The sequence below is a fragment of the Heptranchias perlo genome, chromosome 5 (assembly GCF_035084215.1).
Source record: "Heptranchias perlo isolate sHepPer1 chromosome 5, sHepPer1.hap1, whole genome shotgun sequence".
NCBI lineage: Eukaryota > Metazoa > Chordata > Chondrichthyes > Hexanchiformes > Hexanchidae > Heptranchias > Heptranchias perlo.
Genome location: NC_090329.1, coordinates 75118619 through 75138406, shown reverse-complemented (window position 1 = coordinate 75138406; position 19788 = coordinate 75118619). Strand labels below are relative to the sequence as shown.

Sequence of the window (19788 nt, the reverse complement as noted above, 5' to 3'; positions counted from 1 at the left end):
TCAATTCCTTCCCCGTATTCAAATTGCCAATACAGCAGCTGTCCCTCTTTGATAAGCTGAACCAGTAGGAGAATGCCTTGCTGATTGGGCAGCTACAGCATTAGTGTGCACAACAACAGGGAGGAGGAGTGGCAAGTTACAGCAAGAAGCAACACTGAAAGAATGGGACGCAACATTCAGTAAGGAATGTTGAATGGGAGCAACAGAGAACATGGGAAGTGTGGTCCAGTGGTGAGTCAGTATTACACAGCAAGAAATATTTCCTTGGTGTGTATTGTGGCAAAGGAAAATTTTTAATGACAACTTCAATAATAACTGTAGTGCACAACTGAACCTAGGTGAAGACTAAGAACAGAAAATAAAACGCACAGGGTGAAATCAAAGTACAGGCCCAGCTCATGCCAAATGGTCTTTCCTGGGCCACCAGAACTTGCAAAGCAATGCTGCAGGCTGGAACGTTCAAGGCTTTAAAAAAAAATGCATGCTTCTTGTATAATTAATGATGGCCTCTGTACAGTCAACAGTGATGGCCCTTTGTCAGATACAACTTCTTTCTTTGGCTCTTTTCATTGTTTGTGGGGTCTTGCTGTGCACAAAATGGTGACTACGCTAACTCACATAATAACAGTAACTGAACTTCAAAGAATTTCATTGGATGTGATCAGGCACTATATAAATGCAACTTTTCTCTCTCTCTTCTGATCCAAAAGGTTGGCCACCCCTGATTTATTACCTACTTCAAAAAGTAACAGTGTGTAAGATGCTTTGAGATCTTTTGATGTGAAAGGCAATATCTCAATCCAAGTCACCATAAATCCTTTATGATTAAGGATTTGTATACATAACCAATCTACTCAAAGAATGTTCTAGAACACCATACACACCTGACCCATTTAGGGAAATGTTCAAAAGCTTGTTTAGATTTTCAAAGCAGCCTGGTTTATAATGGGGCCCTATGTGAGCATAAATAACCTGTCTATTTAGAATTTTCTAAATTTAACATTTTTTGATAAGTAAATCAATCAGAATATGCTAAAATTAGAAAATTCTTATGTTTTTAAAAATGTGTATTTTATGTACTTAGTTAACTAAATCTTTTACGTATACACCATATAATCTATTTATCTGTAACTGCACTTGTACACTATTTAGTGGGCATGGAATGGGTAGGTGCAGCAGTACAGAGAGGGCTTAAAAGTGAAAAAAACAATCCAGGTTACTTAAATGGGATACAAAGTGCAAGAGCTAAATATAGAAAGCATCTAAAAATCATATAATCCAAGCAAGGAGGAAAAGTAACCAAAATTAAGAAAATATAAACATTATAAATGGTAAACACAAGTCAAATGACCACAGGATTGGCAACATTAGCGATGGAACACGACTGGACAACTGGCCCAGCAGCAGAGAAACACCATTAGGCAGCAGTAGAATCCAATAGCCCAACATAAAAATAGAAACTAAATAGATGTTTCATATATCTTATACACATACTGGAGTTTGCTAGAAGTTTTTAAGAAGCTCATGCCAGAAGTTTCCTGCATTGTTAAGCACATAGCAGAAAGCAAGCTTTCACTGAAGAACATATTTACTGGTCCATTAGACCAATCGCATGGTCATCATTTGGATTCAGTAGAGCAGGACGACCGAATCACTGAACTACTCATTTCTTTATTTTGGGAGGAAAGCTATGAGAACAAACATTTAAGACCTAAAGAAAAATGGTGGCCTCACATGACTGCAATCCCAAGATAGATGAATTAAGACACATTGCTGGTTGTTAGACAGGTAATTTAAAAATCTGCTACTAAAAGGGTAGACAATTTTTTCCAATTTAATTTCATGCAGTGTATTAAAATTTGCAACACATTTCACTAAATAATATCTACTTTGGGAGCCACAAGCAGGATTTGTTCACACATTCTCATACAATAAATACTCATATTTATTGAGTGTTATAATTAATCTTTGGTAATGGGATATTCCAGCTCATACTCTTAGGAATAAAAGAAGGGATCTTTTTCCAGTCACTAAGTTTAGCATAGCTTAGTAGCAGTACATACCAGCCTTATGCCAGCGCACTGTGCATTTGCCCTAGGGATTATAGATGATTAAAATATAAATCCTTTTGTCGGACAACACAGGCTATCTTTTAAAAGCAATAAAAAAAACCTTCACGTATCCCACATCTCCTAAAATTCATAATATAGTCGTCAGCACTTATACCGCCCTTACTAAGTTTAGTCATTTGCCATTCCCATAGATGTCAATGACAAAGGCACTGTATTAAACTACTTTGGGCAGACACAGTTCAATCAGCAGTTCGCACCTCGTTAAGGTGGGCTTACTATGGCTACTTATTCCCCTATCATTAGTGTTGGGTTACAGTTTACATTAACACCACTGACCGCAGCAGCAAATATGGCCGATGTTCGCTCTGCGGTTTTAACACTGCAGCATGCTATTGAGCAGCATCTTGATATAGAGCCAGACTGGGACATGCTAAGAACGGTGGAAAAAATTTGGCGTCCATACTATCAGAAAAAGACAATGCAGACACAGATTACAGAGTTCTTCGCTGGAGACAAGTAGGACTGCTGTGGTTCAAACTGTAAAGTTTTTTTTTATTCGTTCATGGGATGTGGGTGTCGCTGGCGAGGCCAGCATTTATTGCCCATCCCCAATTGCCCTTGAGAAGGTGGTGGTGAGCCGCCTTCTTCAACCGCTGCAGTCCGTGTGATGAAGGTTCTCCCACAGTGCTGGTAGGAAGGAAGTTCCAGGATTTTGACCCAGCGACAATGAAGGAACGGCGATATATTTCCAAGTCGGGACAGTGAGTAACTTGGAGGGGAACGTGCAGGTGGTGTTGTTCCCATGTGCCTGCTGCCCTTGTCCTTCTAGGTGGTAGAGGTCGCGGGTTTGGGAGATGCTGTTGAAGAAGCCTTGGCGAGTTGCTGCAGTGCATCCTGTGGATTTCTTTTTTTGGGGTGCCAATCAAGCGGGCTGCTTTGTCCTGAATGGTGTCAAGCTTCTTGAGTGTTGTTGGAGCTGCACTCATCCTGGCAAGTGGAGAGTATTCCATCACACTCCTGACTTGTGCCTTGTAGATGGTGGAAAGGCTTTGGGGAGTCAGGAGGTGAGTCACTTGCCGCAGAATACCCAGCCTCTGACCTGCTCATGTAGTCACAGTATTTATATGGCTGGTCCAGTTAAGTTTCTGGTCAATGGTGACCAGTACAAGTACAGTACAATTATGTGCTCTATAATGAAATGAGAAGTTACTGTTTTTTTTGACCTTTTTAATAAAATTTGTGAACCTGCATACATGCTGATTTAAACTTCTTTACTGGTCATTTGCAGCATTTTGAATGTCAGGTTAATGTTTGAGAAGTGCTACTCGTTTTGCCGGTCACCTCATATAGTGGGCAAATGCATCCAATATAAGTGGAGGCAACTACTGAAATACAACTAGTAGTCAGTACTTTTAAAACTTTACTACACTACTTTTTAAAATGGAAAATTGTTTACATGAACTGTGTGAGCTTGGTTCAGTACTTTAATTTTGAAGTCAGAAGCTTGTGGGATCAAGCTGGACTGAAGGACTGAGCACATCATTTAGGTTGACACTTCAATGCTGAGGGAGCACTCTTTAATTGGAGGTGGCATTCTTTGAATGAGACATTCAACCAAGGCTACATCTGCCTGTTCTGCTGGTTCGGGTGGATGTTGAAGATCATGGCACTATTTGAAAGGGAGCAGGGAGTTCTCCCAATGTTAAGACCATAATTCTTCCCTCAACCACCACCGAAAACAGATTAATTGGTCATCCATCTAATTTGCTGTTTGTGGGATTTTGCTGTGATGAGAAATTGGTTGCTGCATTTAGCCAGTGACTGCACTTGAAAAAATAATTAATTAGATGTGTAATGCTTTAGGATGTCTTAAGAGACATAATAAGATGCTGTCTAAATTCAAGTTTGTTCTTTTTTCTTGTATTTTCATAATTTAGGCAGAAGAGATTGCTGTCCAAGCTAATTTTAACCCTTATTTGATAAATTAATTGAAACTCCATTAACTTAGCACAGAAGGGGCTGAAATTAATGCTTCAAGGGCTCATTTTTTGATAAAAAGGGATTATAAGCTACTTATACTGCCAAATGTGGATGCATTATTGAAGGGATGAACAAATTCTAAAGTATATATTATCAAGAAGTAGCTAAGTGACTAGGTTTACACAGAGTTGTGAGGATATGGAATTCACTTCCAGGGTAATTGGATGAGGCACAAACTGTGTCAACATTCAAGACTGGATTGAAAAGGTGGATGAAAGAAAAAGGGTTGACGGGATATGGGAACAGGGTGGGTTAATGTGATTAGTGTTATTTGCTCGTGTGGAAGGTAAACACTGACATGGATTGGTTGGGCCGAATGGCCTGTTTCCATGTTGTAACTTCTATGTATTTCTATGTTTAAATATTTGCAAATTTTACATGACAGAAAATTGTTCAAATTTTCAGCTGCAAGCAAATTATTCTTTTATTTGATGGTCCCAAATATGCTACCTCATAATTTTCACTAAAAACACTGGAATTGTTTTTTTTAAATAATGAAATGAATTTCACATCCATGGCCACCTTATACGTGATTGTGCTGCACAAAAACTTTAAAAAGGTTTTGAGTTTTACTTTGCTTTGAATGCACCATTCTTGCCTGCAAGTCAGAAAGTTATGGGTTTAAAGAAAAGACTTGCACTTATATAGCGTCTTTCACAACCTCATGATGACCCAAAGCACTTTACAGCTAATGACATGCTTTCAGAAGTGTAGTTACTGTTGTAATGTTGGAAATGCAGCAGCCAATTTACACACAGCAAGATCCAACAAACAGCAACATGATAATGACTTTAAGCTCCACTCCAGGATGTAATTACATAATCTAGGCTATCACCGTAGTGCAGTAGTAATGAGTACTGCATTGTCCGAGATGAGACTTGAAACTGAGGTCCCAATGGACGTTAAAGATCCCATGCCACTTTTGCTTACAAAGCTGAACTGAATGTGAAGTGCATTAGGATGTTTCTGGCTTAGATGATAAGGCACTATATAAATTCAAGCTGTTCTAAAAAGTGAAAACAAAGCATTTTCAAATAAGATTAACACATATTTAACACAACCATTCCATGGTATCTGCTATGGCACAATGTGAACACCTAGAAGGGAACCAGCCAACACCTTGCACGGTAAAGAGCTGGAGATGTTTCAATGTAAATTTGACTTCAAATTTTATGCAAGTTCTTATGGACCAGAGAAGGGGTTAGCCTACTCCTTAAGGGAGAAGGTAATCAATGGAGGCTGCTAAGGAGAATATGAGGTCAACATAAATGAGCCTAGCATACAAGATTAGGAAAGACAAAATTATCATTTGGTGAAACCTTGATTATTCACCCTATCATTGCATTTTTTATAGATATTGGGAGACCAGCAGAGTTGGGGCTGCCAGAATGTTTTCCCCCCTCCTGCAACAATTGATCAGCTAATCTTTTACTGCACTCTGATGCCCCAAGCTGAGACTCCAGCCAATTAACCTGCCATACATACAAGAGAGTAAATGTATGGGCTAATAAATGAAAGTCAGAACAGATTTGTTAAAGGAAAATCGTGTTTGACTAACTTGATCGAGTTCTTTGCTGAAGTAACGGAAAGGGTTGATGTGGGTAGTGCAGTTGATTTTGTGTATATGGATTTTCAAAAGGCGTTTGATAAAATACCACGTAATAGACTTGTAAGCAAAACTAAAGCCCATGGGATTAAAGGGACAGTGGTAGCGTGGATACAAATTTGGCTAAGGGACAGAAAGCAGAGAGTAGTGGTGAACGGTTATTTTTCAGACTTGGAGAGAATTATGCAGTGGTGTTCCCTAGGGGCCGGTATTAGGACCACTGCTCTTTTTGATATGTATTAATGACCTGGACTTGGGTGTACACGGTACAATTTCGAAGTTTGCAGATGACACAAAACTCGGAAATGTGGTAAACGATGTAGAGGATAATCACAGAATTCAGGAAGACGTAGGCAGACACATGGCAGATGCAATTTAACAGAGTGTGAAGTGATACATTTTGGTAGGAAGAATGAGGAGAGGCAATATAAACTAAAGGGTACAATTTTAAAGGGTACAATTTTAAAGGGAGTGCAGGAACTGAGAGACCTGGGGGTGTATGTACACAAATCTATGAAGGTGGCAGGATAAGTTGAGAAGGATGTTAAAAAAGGCATATGGAATCCTGGGCTTTATTAATAGAGGCATAGAGTACAAAAGCAGGGAAGTTATGCTAAACTTTTATAAAACACTGGTTAGACCTCAGTTGAAATAGTGTGTTCAATTCTGGGCACAACACTTTAGGAAGGATGTTAAGGCCTTAGAGAGGGTGCAGAAGAGATTTACTAAAATGGTACCAGGGATGAGGGACTTCAGTTAGGTGGAGAGACTGGAGAAGCTGTGGTTGTTCTCCTTAGAGCAGAGAAGGTTAACAGGAGATTTGGTAGAGGGGTTCAAAATCATGAAGGGTTTTGATAAGAGTAAATCAGGAGAAACTGTTTCCAGTGGCAGAAGGGTCAGTAACCAGAGGACACCGATTTAACATGACTGGCAAAAGAACTAGAGGCGACATGAGGAAATATTCTGATACGCAGAGAGTTGTTATGATCTGGAATTCACTATCTGAAAGGGTGGTGGAGGCAGATTCAATAGCAACTTTCAAGAGAACTGGATAAATGCTTGGTGAATAAGTTTACAAGGCTATGGGGAAAGAGCAGGGAAGTGAGACTAATTGGATAGCTCTTTCAAAGAGCTGGCACAGGCACGATGGGCCGAATGGCCTCCTCCTGTGCTGTATGATATTATGCTCTATGATACTAAGAGATGGCCAAAAACCATCTTCTGACATCACCTCCATTACAGTGGATAATCAGCATTCTTCCTACCCTTTCACAAACATGGCTTATTATGGTCCAAATGAAAAGTGAACTAGAAAATAAACTGCTGAACTGGGTACTGACAAGAGCAATGATAAAAGCAGTCTGTATTGTAAAAATTCTGCCACCATCCTCACAGCATGCCAAGATGAACCTCTCAGATTTCAGCAGCAAACCAAACCAACTTAGATGTTTGAATTTATGTAGAGACTACACAGCTTTACAATGGTGGGCCAATCCCTGGCACTTGACTATCAAAAGCAGGTGAAAACAACTTACTCTCCAGTTTTACTGTCAAGTATATAACAGGGAAAAACCCATAACCATGCTTTTGTCAATTACAGACTTGATTTCTCCAATGTCCTTCTAATAGGCCTCCAGTCATCTACCCTCCCTAAACCCCAACTTGTTAAAAACTCAGCTGTACGTATACTGTCCTGCACAAAGTCCAGTCATTCATCAGCCTGTCTTCACTGACCCACATTGGCTCTCTGTGCACCAACACATTGAATTTAAAATCCCTGCCCTCAAATCCCAGCAAGGCCCCGTGCTGTCCTATCTGTGCAACCTCCTCTAGCCTTATATCACCTCCCTCACCCATTGATCCTCTGACTTTGGCCGTTTGTCATTCCACCCTATTTTTGCCCCAACATTGGTGGGACAGTCTTCAACTGTTTCGGCCTTTCTCTCGGAATCCTTCCCTAAACTACCAAACTCCATACTAAAAAAAATTAAAACTCTTTATTGACCATGGCTTTGGTCACCTCTCAACTCTCCCTGCATGGCTCAGTGTTATTTATTTTCTCCCTCTTCTGTAAAGCCATGGGATGATTTTTATGTTAAAGATAGAATTGAAATGCAAATTATTGTAAAATTTCTGATGAGAGATCAGCAAGGTTTGGTGTCATTGCAAAGGAGTGATATTTAACCACAGACTTCGAGAGTGTGCGCAAGTGCACAAGCTGAACAATGGACCTGCAAATAGTCAAATAGCTCGATGCCACTCATTGTCTACATTCAGGCTCGCGCATGAAAAATAACTATTTTGGCAAGGTACCCGAAGTTGGTCAGCACCCATGGAACCATACTGTAGAAAGAATCAGCATTTCAGGGGAGGAGGGGAGGAAGAGATGAACAAACAACACTACCTGTGATGGATGGAGATCCAATCAGTATATATAGCAATTAATGGGCCAGTTATGATTCCAGTACAATGGAAAAGGATTACATAAGAACATAAGAAATAGAAGGAGTAGGCCAATCGGCCCCTCGAGCCTGCTCCGCCATTCAATAAGATCATGGCTGATCTGATCCTAACCTCAAATCTAAATTCATGTCCAATTTCCTGCCCGCTCCCTGTAACCCCTAATTCCCTTTACTTCTAGGAAACTGTCGATTTCTGTTTTAAATTTATTTAATGATGTAGCTTCCACAGCTTCCTGGGGCAGCAAATTCCACAGACCCACCACCCTCTGAGTGAAGAAGTTTCTCCTCATCTCAGTTTTGAAAGAGCAGCCCCTTATTCTAAGATTATGCCCCCTCGTTCTAGTTTCACCCATCCTTGGGAACATCCTTACCGCATCCACCCGATCAAGCCCCTTCACGATCTTATATGTTTCAATAAGATCGCCTCTCATTCTTCTGAACTCCAATGAGTAGAGTCCCAATCTACTCAACCTCTCCTCATATGTCCACCCCCTCATCCCCGGGATTAACCGAGTGAACCTTCTTTGTACTGCCTCGAGAGCAAGTATGTCTTTTCTTAAGTATGGACACCAAAACTGTATGCAGTATTCCAGGTGCGGTCTCACCAATACCTTATATAACTGCAGCAATACCTCCCTGTTTTTATATTCTATCCCCCTAGCAATAAAAGCCAACATTCCATTGGCCTTCTTGATCACCTGCATACTAACCTTTTGATTTTCTTGCACTAGGACCCCCAGATCCCTTTGTACTACAGTACTTTCCAGTTTCTCGCCATTAAGATAATAACTTGCTCTCTGATTTTTCCTGCCAAAGTGCATAACCTCACATTTTCCAATATTGCATTTAATCTGCCAAATCTCCGCCCACTCACCCAGCCTGTCTATATCCCCTTGTAGGTTTTTTATGTCCTCCTCACTCTCTACTTTCCCTCCCATCTTTGTATCATCTGCAAACTTTGATATGTTACACTCGGTCCCCTCCTCCAAATCGTTAATATAGATTGTAAAGAGTTGGGGACCCAGCACCAACCCCTGCGGAACACCACTGGCTACTGGTTGCCAGTCCGAGAACGAACCATTTATCCCAACTCTCTGCTTCCTGTTAGATAACCAATCCTCCACCCATGCCAGAATATTACCCCCAATCCAGTGATTCTTTATCTTGAGCAATAATCTTTTATGTGGCACCTTGTCGAATGCCTTCTGGAAGTCTAAATGCACTACGTCCACTGGTTCCCCTTTATCCACCCTGTACGTTATATCCTCAAAGAACTCAAGCAAATTTGTCAGACATGACTTCCCCTTCATAAAGCCATGCTGACTTTGTCCTATTAAATTATGTTTATCTAAATGTTCCGTTACTGTCTCCTTAATAATAGACTCCAAAATTTTACCCGCCACAGATGTTAGGCTAACTGGTCTATAATTTCCAGCCTTCTGCCTACTACCCTTTTTAAATAAGGGTGTTACATTAGCAGTTTTCCAATCTGCCGGGACCTTTGCCCCAATGAGCCTGCTCTGCCATTTTTATTAACTATGGCAGCTCTAGCTCTAATCCCAATTGCCTGGCTGTTCTCCACATTTGTTAATAACCCAAATTCCTAAGTATCTCTCTGTCTTTTAAACATCATGATAGACTTTGCATCATGCTCTTCAGAGGCAGCGTGTTTCATGTTCTCACACTTTCTATGAAGAAGTTTTTCCCAGATTTGCTTTGAACTCGATTAGCTTGAATTCTAAGATTATATCCACAATGTTCTAAATTAACTTACTGGATGGAAGAGTTTTTCATTATCTACGACGTCAATTCCCTTCATTATTTTAAACACATCAATCAGATTGTCTCTCTCTCTCCTCATTCCTAGGAAGATAACCCAAGTTTACCTAGTCTATCATAATTCAGTCCCTACATCCCAGGTATCACCCTGGTAAACTGTAATTAAAACTTTCTCCTAGACGAGTATATTCTTTCTAAGATGGGATGCTTAACATTCCAAATATGGCCTGAATGATGCTCTGTATAATTGCAGTAGCATTTCCTTTCTTCTTTATTCTAAACTTCTTAGGTTGAAGCCCAGCATCCCAGCAATCTTTTTAATTAACTTATGTTAGGTCCCTTCATTCATCTCTCTCTGTGGTTCCCCATTTAGATTATACTCACATCTGCTGTGCTTATGTCTCGTGTACTTTCAAGCTTTATGATAAACTGCATCTGTCATTATTCTGTCCACTCACTTTATTTATGTCCAACTGCAATTTTATGCTCTCTTTTTCACAATTCACTCTATCACCAAACCATAATTCCTGTTCCACCCAGTTAGTATCATCTGCTATTATCTCCTAGATTAGTATGAAACTGCTGAGAGAAAGCTTGGCTATCTAAAGGCCTAGATGTCTGAAGATGTTAGAATGAGGAAGGCCATCAAAGCTGATGTGTATGTGCACTTAGATGTAGTGGATAGGAACTTAGCTATAACTTTCTGTCTCATATCACCAAATGTAGCAGAAGCCTACTTTCAATATAACAAAATACATAACTGAGTATGGAGTTAAATCAGGTTTCAGATGTCTTTTATAAAGGAACATGCCCATTAACTAGTGTCCATTTCAGCACTTTAGGAATTATGGAATAAACACCTTTTTTAAAACAAGTACTTCACACACAGGTTCACTGTTCAATTCAGTTAAAACGTTCCCAAATACTATTCCCATATAAAGTATCTGCATTACGTGAAATCCTGATCCAAGCATACTATTTCTTATCTTGGCAGTTTTGCATTTCACATGATTCAACTACCTGGCAGCATTCCACCAACAGATGGCACCCATGATCAACATGTTTTTGGGATTTATCAAAGAAGATTTTTTTTAAATACAAAGATGGATAGAAAAGGATTTTGGGCCATCATGTTACCTTAACCAAGCTAAACTAAGTGTACAATTCACACCATAATTATTTTTGTATTTAATGACTGGTGTTCAGAACTTAGTTCTGCAATCATCAGAGCTTAATATGGATCACAAGATGTCGGTCACTCAGTGCAGAACTTTTTAAAATGGTGGCTTACAATGCTACTTTGTTTGGGGTGACAAAGCGGAGAAAGGCTCCACACCTGATATATCAACTTTTAAAAAAAATTTGTTCAAGGAATGTGGGAGTCGCTGGCAAGGCCAGCATTTATTGCCCATCCCTAATTGCCCTTGAGAAGGTGGTGGTGAGCTACCTTCTTGAACCACTGCAGTCCGTGTGGTGAAGGTTCTCCCACAGTGCTGTTAGGAAGGAAGTTCCAGGATTTTGACCCAGCGACGACGAAGGAACGGCGATACATTTCCAAGTCGGGATGGTGTGTGACTTGGAGAACATGCAGGTGGTGTTGTCCCCATATGCCTGCTGCCCTTGTCCTTCTTGGTGGTGGGGGTCGCGGGTTTGGGAGGTGCTGTCGGAGAAGCCTTGATAAGTTGCTGCAGTACATCCTGTAGATGGTACACACTGCAGCCACAATGCGCTGGTGGTGAAGGCAGTGAATGTTTACGGTGGTCGATGGGGTGCCAATCAAGCGGGCTGCTTTGTCCTGGTGGTGTCGAGCTTCTTGAGTGTTGTTGGAGCTGCACTCATCCTGGCAAGTGGAGAGTATTCCATCACACTCCTGACTTGTGCCTTGTAGATGGTGGAAAGGCTTTGGGGAGTCAGGTGGTGAGTCACTCGCCACAGAATACCCAGCCTCTGACCTGCTCTTGTAGCCACAGTATTTGTGTGACTGGTTCAGTTAAGTTTCTGGTCAATGGTGACTCCCAGGATGTTGATGGTGGGGCATTCGGCGATGGTAATGTCATTGAATGTCAAGGGGAGGTGGTTATACTCTTTTGTTGGAGATGGTCATTTGCCTGGCGCAAATGTTATTTGCCACTTATCAGCCCAAGCCTGGATGTTGTCCAGGTCATGCTGCATGCAGGCACGGACTGCTTCATTATCTGAGGGGTTGCAAATGGAACTGAACACTGTGCAATCATCAGCAAACATCCCCATTTCTGACCTTATGATGGAGGGAAGGATGTAGCAGCTGAAGAAGATTGGGCCTAGGACACTGACATGAGGAACTCCTGCAGCGACGTCTTGGGGCTGAGATGATTGGCCTCCAACAACCACTACCATCTTCCTTTGTGCTAGGTATGATTCTAGCCACTGGAGAGTTTTCCCCGATTCCCATTGACGTCAATTTTACGAGGGCTCCTTGGTGCCACACTTGGTCAAATGCTGCCTTGATGTCAAGGGCAGTCACTCTCACCTCACCTCTGGAATTCTGGAAATACTGACTCGTACTTTTGTGACAAATACTAACTGACCTGCTGAGTGTCTCCCAATGTTTTCTGTTTGTTTCTTTTCCCCAGACTAGCAGCACCTGCAGTATTTTGTTTTTTATTGGGCACCATATAAATCAGAGTTGTAAACATCACATGCATCAAAAAAAGTGGTGCACATGTCTGGACCTTTATAAATGTCATATTGTAAGCAACATTGGATGAGTTAGATAACACCACAAATAAACTCCAAAAGGTCAAAATCTTGAATCCCTTGATAAGGTCACACAAGTTGGCAATGCTGAACAAGTGAAAAAGGTTTATACAGTGGCAATTGCGTCAGGAGCAGCAATGCAACACCACATTATCACCGGACTTTAAGCTGCTACAAAGTGGACCACATGATCAGATGTCGTACTGCTACCATCACCGCTTTATTCAAATGTGGCAAAAAATAAAAGACACACGGCTTCAAAAATACAACCCAAACAGCAAATCCCTGCAGTGAAATGAAACATAAAAAGATTCAAAGAAAAATACCTGAAAAATAATTAAAACTAATCAAATATGTTCACGAGCCACAGTCAACCCCACGACCATAATTCCAAACATTACAAACCTGAAAAAGTCCTCGAGACTTTAAAACACTTTTTTTGTCCTTGCAAACAACTTTTCTTCATTCAAAATAACTCGTCGTTCCATTCCTACAAACTTATTACTCAACTGTTTCTATACTTCAGCAATGAATTCGTACATCACCACCAACTGCTAGTGCAACATTAGCAACATTTAGAATCTAGTTTCAGGCTTTAGGCCTATTCGCCACACATTTTTGTAGCTCAAGGATCACAAATCATAGCGCATTCCTGCTATACCTTTTTGAGATCATGTGCATTAACCAGATTTTTTAATGTTTATTTTTAAATTCTAAAATTACTAGCTCATTGTATGAGCAGGTACTAATGGGGTCGCATTCTGATGCAATGTTTAATCTACAAATAAACTTGAGTGGACATAACATACTTGTGACTTCACTGCTTATGTTTATGCAGAAAAATCCATTCACTGTATAAATAGTCTATCACACCAGTACTGAGGTGATACCTAGGGCTGCCAACCCTCCAGAACTGAAGATTAATCTCCAGGACACTGCTGCGGGTAACCCAGGAGAGGCCTTAAAAAAAGTTTTTTTCGTTTTCTTTGAACACTTTCGCTTGTTAGTTATAAAAATATTGGAGATGGGGAAAAATGGCTGCTTGACTGAGAGTCAAGAATCATCCAGTCAGGTAACAAAGAGTCTGTTTGTTTCCCAATTGGCATGGGAAGGCAGTGGTTCATGAGGATGGATATGTCGGGCCAAAAACCATGGGCATGGGGGTGTGGCAGTTGGAGGTGGGAATTTATGTGATGAAACCTCCAGGAATATATCCAACCAAGAGTTGGTAACCCTTGGTGATACCCTCTGTTTACAAATTACCAAATCAGTTGACCAGGATTACTGTATACATATAATGTTTGCAAGTTACTGTTTTTTGATGAAGAATGTTTTCAATATATAGTAATCTTCACATTAAAGATATAATTTGGACCCAACTAATGCTAGCATTCAAGAACAAAAAATCATGATCAAGTTTAAACCCCTTAATGTTGGCTAAGGGTGCAACTGATAATCAATGGCATACCCTCGTCTTACTATATCATACATACACATCTATCTCGCTCTCTGTTTATCTATCTATACACATGCATATACATAGAAACAATAACTTGAATTTATATAGCGCCTTTAACATATTAAAATGTCCCATGGTGCTTGATAGGAGCATTATCAAACAAAATTTGACACCGAATCACGTAAGGAGATATTAGGACTGTAGAGATAGGTTTTAAAGAAGAGAGAGAGGTAGAGAGCAAGAGAGGTTTAGGGAGGAAATTCCAGAGCTTAGGGTCCATGTAGCTGACGGCACGACTGCCAATGGTGGAGCGATTAAAATCGGAAATGCACAAGAGGCAAGAATTGGAGGAGTGCAGAGATCTCAGAGGGTTGTAGGGCTGGAGGAGGTTACAGGAGATAGGGAGGGGCGAGGCCATGGAGGGATTTGAAAACAAGGATGAGAATTTTAAAATTAAGGTGTTGTCGGACTGGGAGCCAATGTAGGTCAACGAGCACAGGGTTGATGGGTGCACAGGGCTGATGGGTGAACGGGACTTGGAGTTAGGATACGGACAGCAGAGTTTTGCATGAGCTCGAGTTTATGGAGAGTGGAAGATGGGAGGCCAGCCAGGAGAGCATTGGAATAGTCAAGTCTAGTGGTAACAAAGGCATGGATGAGGGTTTCAGCAGATGAGCTGAGGCAGGGGTGGAGACGGGCGATGTTATGGAGGTTGAAGTAGGTGGTCTTAGTGATGGAGCGGATGTGTGGTTGGAAGCTCATCTCAGGGTCAAATAGGACGCCAAGGTTGCGAACGATTTGGTTCAGCCTCAGAAAGGAAAGAGATGGAGTCAGTGGCTTGGGAACGGAGTTTGTAGCAGGGACCGAAGACAGTGGCTTTGGTCTTCCCAATATTTATACACACACACACATTTATATTTTACATACTGTCTTCCTGTTTCCAGTTTCATGTCATCTATTTCTTTGCACTGACGAATAAGCCGTGCCATTAATGAAACTCTGAAGTGTGCCTGAATACTGCCTGCACATTTTAGAAATACAAAGTATTACGATAATGTTGCTATTTTTTTCTACAACTAGAAACAGATACATTAAGATTGGACCAGAACCTAGAATAGTAGGTACTAGATTCAGAAACAGATCTACAGAATCAGTACAGGAAGCAAGCATTCTTTAAAAAAAATTAGAGACAGAATAGAGAGAAAATTTTTAAAGTTAATAGAGAAAACCAGAATGCAGGGGCAGCACACTGAGGTCCGAAATGAGTCCTTTTAATCAAGGTAGTGTGGAGATCACACCCCTACTGTGCTTGATCCAAATTGTAATTTAAAAAATATATATGTAATGCCTAGAACACTTTGAGAACAGTACTGTAGGGCATCAACTCTCCCAGGAACTAATGGAAAAGAAAATATCAGCTTTGATGCTGAGGTGCCTTAGAAGTCTCTTTTTAGGTACTTACATTGCATACAGACATTTTGAACATATAAAATATCCATGTTCATGTTTCAACTCAAACAAGGTTGGAATGTGGAATTCTCTGCCACAAATCGTTGCTGAGACAGTCTATAAACTCTTAAAGGGGAATTAGATAATTGTTTGAAAACAAAGGAACATTAAATGGGGGTGGCGAGATAAAAATTAGTGGAAGTACAAATTTGCAGGGACTTTCAAATCTTTCCATATGGGGATCCTTTGAAATTACTGATATTCTCCGGGGGGACTCCATGCAAATATTGACATATTGCCAGGAACCAACAGGCTTCTGAAAGATAGTGTCAGCTACCTGGAGGAAAACAGTGTTAGCATTGCAAAATGGTGTTTTTATTGTTAGTATATAGAAACAATGTGCCAATATGTCAGCACAGAAAAATTCAGAAATCTAATAGAGTCCCGATGACCCCAGTTTGAAAATCTCGGCTTTAATTTTTTTTATTTAAAAGGAACTTACATTTATGTATCACATCCTCAGCCCATCCCAACGTGAACCACGTCCAACGAATTACTTTTGAAGTACAGTGGACCAAAGCATCAGCCAATTGTGCACAGCAAATTAGACAAATGACCAGTTGATCTTTTTGGTGGTGTTGTTTGAGAGGAACGTTAGCCAAGACACTGGAAGAACTCTGCATTCTTCTTCACATGGTGCCATGGAATCTTTTATGTCCATTTGAACAAGCAAATGGGACTTCTTTTTAATGCTTCATCTGGAAAAACATGCCCTTTGGTAATGCAGCACTTCCTCAGTGCCAGCATATGATTTTTAACCTTGTTTGGCTTGGAACATGAAGGTCATATTTTATATGTTCATATGTCTGTATGTATGTAATCACCTAGAATGGGGCTTGAACCTACGACTTATTGACTTGAAAATAAGTGTGCAATAAACTGAATCAAGCTGATAATTTTTACGCCCAAGAAGCCTAAAACACGAAGTACTGGCAGTGTTTTCAAATGTATGTACTTTTGCATTCCCTTCACTGTTTGTCTCTTCCCCCTGTGCTCCTTGCCCCATGCCATGTACGATTCAGTGGCTAAAAAGTGTGGGAAGGCATCTTGTTCCTAGCCTTATGCTGATGCCAGCAATGAGGAAGTACATGAAAGTAGTCTAGAGTTCAATTTTTCTATTCCTCTGAGTGGGAAATGCCTTGTCCACATTCAGCACTATCCCTTAATGGCCTGACATGAATAACTCTTGATTTAAAAGTGAGATATATTTATTACGTTGTTTACAATGAGTAGTTTACAAATGAGACTCAGCAAATAGGTACATTGTCATATAAGTGCAAGTTAAACAATATTGAGGAACAGGACTCAGCGGGAGGAGGGCTAATTTCAGTGCGTTGAAAAGGGATCTTGGCCAGGTGGGTTGGAATCAAAGAACGGCAGGTAAAACAGTATGGGCTAGAAATTGGGCCATCTATCGCCTGTTGTTTCAGTGCTACGCAGCCTCTGAACATCCAAGATGGCGTCTTGAATGCGCACGCAGCTAGGACACCATATTGGTAAAGGGTTTAGCGCGTGCACAAATAATGAACGCCGGCAGCATGTAAAGTAAGGAGAAAATGCATTTGATCAGTGTGCAACATTGATTTAAAGTGATAGACATCATTTTGGGACTTAATGCTCCACTTAACGCACTGTTTTAATCACGACCATCTGAACATGTCTTAAAGTGCGTGGAGGACACCCCACCAGCGCTATTTAAAGGGACCATGCAGGATTTACAGGTTAGTTGCTGGATTATTGTTTCTGGCTGCTGATGCATTTGTAACTGTATTTGGAGGTCTCCTATACTTGAATACTAGGGGACACAGCCTAACATTTAGAGCCAGGATGTGCAGGAGTGAAGTTAGGAAACGTTTCTACACGCAAAGGGTGGGAGAAATTTGGAACGCTCTTCTGCAAACGGCAGTTGATGCTAGCTCAATTGTGAATTTTATATCTGAGATTGATAGATTTCTGTGAACCAAGGGATATGGGGCTAAGGTGGGTATTTGGAGTTAGGTCACAGATCAACCATGATCTCTCTGAATGGTGGAACAAGCTTGAGGGGCTAAAAGCCACTGCCACTTGCTGCCTCCTGTTAGGCATCACCTTCTCCTGTAAGAAAACGGGACGTGTATCTGGGTGGTGTGCCTGTCATGGTTGAATAGCTGCCAGTGTGTGTGCAGCTTGCAACAGTGGTAATGTGTAAGAGCGAGAGGAAGCATCTGATTGGCAGAGTTGATTACTGATTGAAAGAGTTTGTTGGTATGTGGGTGATGGGGGGGTGTAGTGCATGGAGCAGTGGATGCGGCTAGTGGTGCAGTTGGTAGGAGATGCCACTTGACAGTTGACCTCATATCAAAGCACTGAACTACTTCCTGCACTGCATCCATGCTCGTGGTGCTATGCGCCTGGCATTGACTGCGTCCCCTACTGACTCCCACTGGTTTGAGCATATGTCTGGAGGGCCTCTTGCTCACCCCCCACCTCCAGGCCTCTAGTGCATCATCAGAGAACCTTGGTGCACGCACTCTCACAGGCCTGGTACCAACTCGGACTGGCAGATTGGTGAGGTCTGGCATGCAGATTGGAGGATATGGGATTTATTGGTGTGCAACCTTTATTTAATGTTTTAACATAACTCGTCAGTGTGTAAATAGGGATGGGACTTGCATCTATGTTTTACGTATGCGATGTCTGATCTCCGGTCAGACTCCATGCAGACAGCAGACTGCAGACTGTTATTTTTAGCAAATAACAGGTACCGGCTACCTTTAAGAGATTTTGGCAGGCTGTAGGAGATTGGGGCACCCCGCTGGTGAAAAGTGCGAATGTCCTTGAATCTTTGTGTCAAGGCTGATCTGGAACGCTGCTTGCTGGTGAGTACTGAGGCTGGATGAATGTCTCGTCCTGCCTGCGCAGGAAGCGGGTTAGTCGCGGATTGCGGTACCTGTGCCCGGTTAGTGGCCTTGTCCAATTTAACCCCTGAAATGAGCAATGGGAGGCCTTCAAAGAGGAGATAGTTCAGGTTCAAGCTCGACACATTCCCACGAAGGGGAAAAGGAAGGGCATCCAAAGCTAGAGCTATGTGGATGACTAAAGATATAGAGATTAAAATGAGGCTTATTGTAAATGTCTGGTTCATAATTCAGTAGAGAACCAAGCTGAATACAAAAAGATACAGGGGAGAACTGAAAAAGGAAATAAGAGAATGTATGAGAATAGATAAGTGGGTAACATAAAAGGGAACCCAAAAGTCTTTTATAAACGTATAAACAGTAAAAGGATTGTTAAAGGAAGGGTGGAGCCGATTAGGGACCAAAAAGGAGATCTTCTTGTGGAGGCAGGGGGCATGACTGAGGAACTAAATGAATACTTCATACTGGTCTTCACTAAAGAAGAGGATACTGCCAATGTCACAGTAAAGGAGGAGGTAGAAGAGAAATTAGATGGGATAGAAATAGATAGAAGAGATACTAAAAAGGTTGGCAGTGCTCAAAGTAGAAAAGTCACCCTATCTGGATGGGATGCTTCCTAGGTTGCTGAGGGTGGAAATTGCAGAGGCTCTGGCCACAATCTTCCATTACTCCTTAGATAGGGGGTAGTGCCAGAGGACTGGAGGATTACAAATGTTATACCCCTGTTCAAAAAAGGTGAGAGGGATAAAGTCAGCAATTACAGGCCAGTCAGCCTAACGTCAGTGGTGGGGAAACTTTTAGAGACATTAATCCGGGTCAAAATTAATTGGCACTTGGAAAAATATGGGTTAATAAATGAAAGCCAGCATGGATGTGTTAAAGGCAAATCGTGTTTGACTAACTTGATTGAGTTCTTTGATGAAGTAACGGAGAGGGTTGATATTGTGTATATGGACTTTCAAAAGGCGTTTAATAACGTACCACATAATAGACTTGTTTTTGATTCTGATGGCATGGTTGCTGTCAGAGGCACTTTAACACATAAATCGTATGACACAAGACCACCCCTTTGGCAGCCTAAATAAGAACAAAAGAGAAAGCAAGTGAGGCAGTGAGAGACAGAGAAAGGGAGACAAAGAATTGAAGAGTAGATCGGCAGACAGGTGGTCAGAAATGGAAATTTATTTTTCCTTATTTCTGTTCGTCCACAAGACGACAGGAAATCCAC

General features: G+C 41.2%; 1 protein-coding gene across 1 annotated transcript in view; it reads right to left on the bottom strand.

Annotated features, from left to right (window-relative positions):
- man1a1 (mannosidase, alpha, class 1A, member 1) overlaps window positions 1–19788 on the bottom strand; it is a 427764-nt gene that overhangs the window by 38009 nt on the left and 369967 nt on the right. The gene's annotated exons all lie outside the window — the stretch shown is intronic.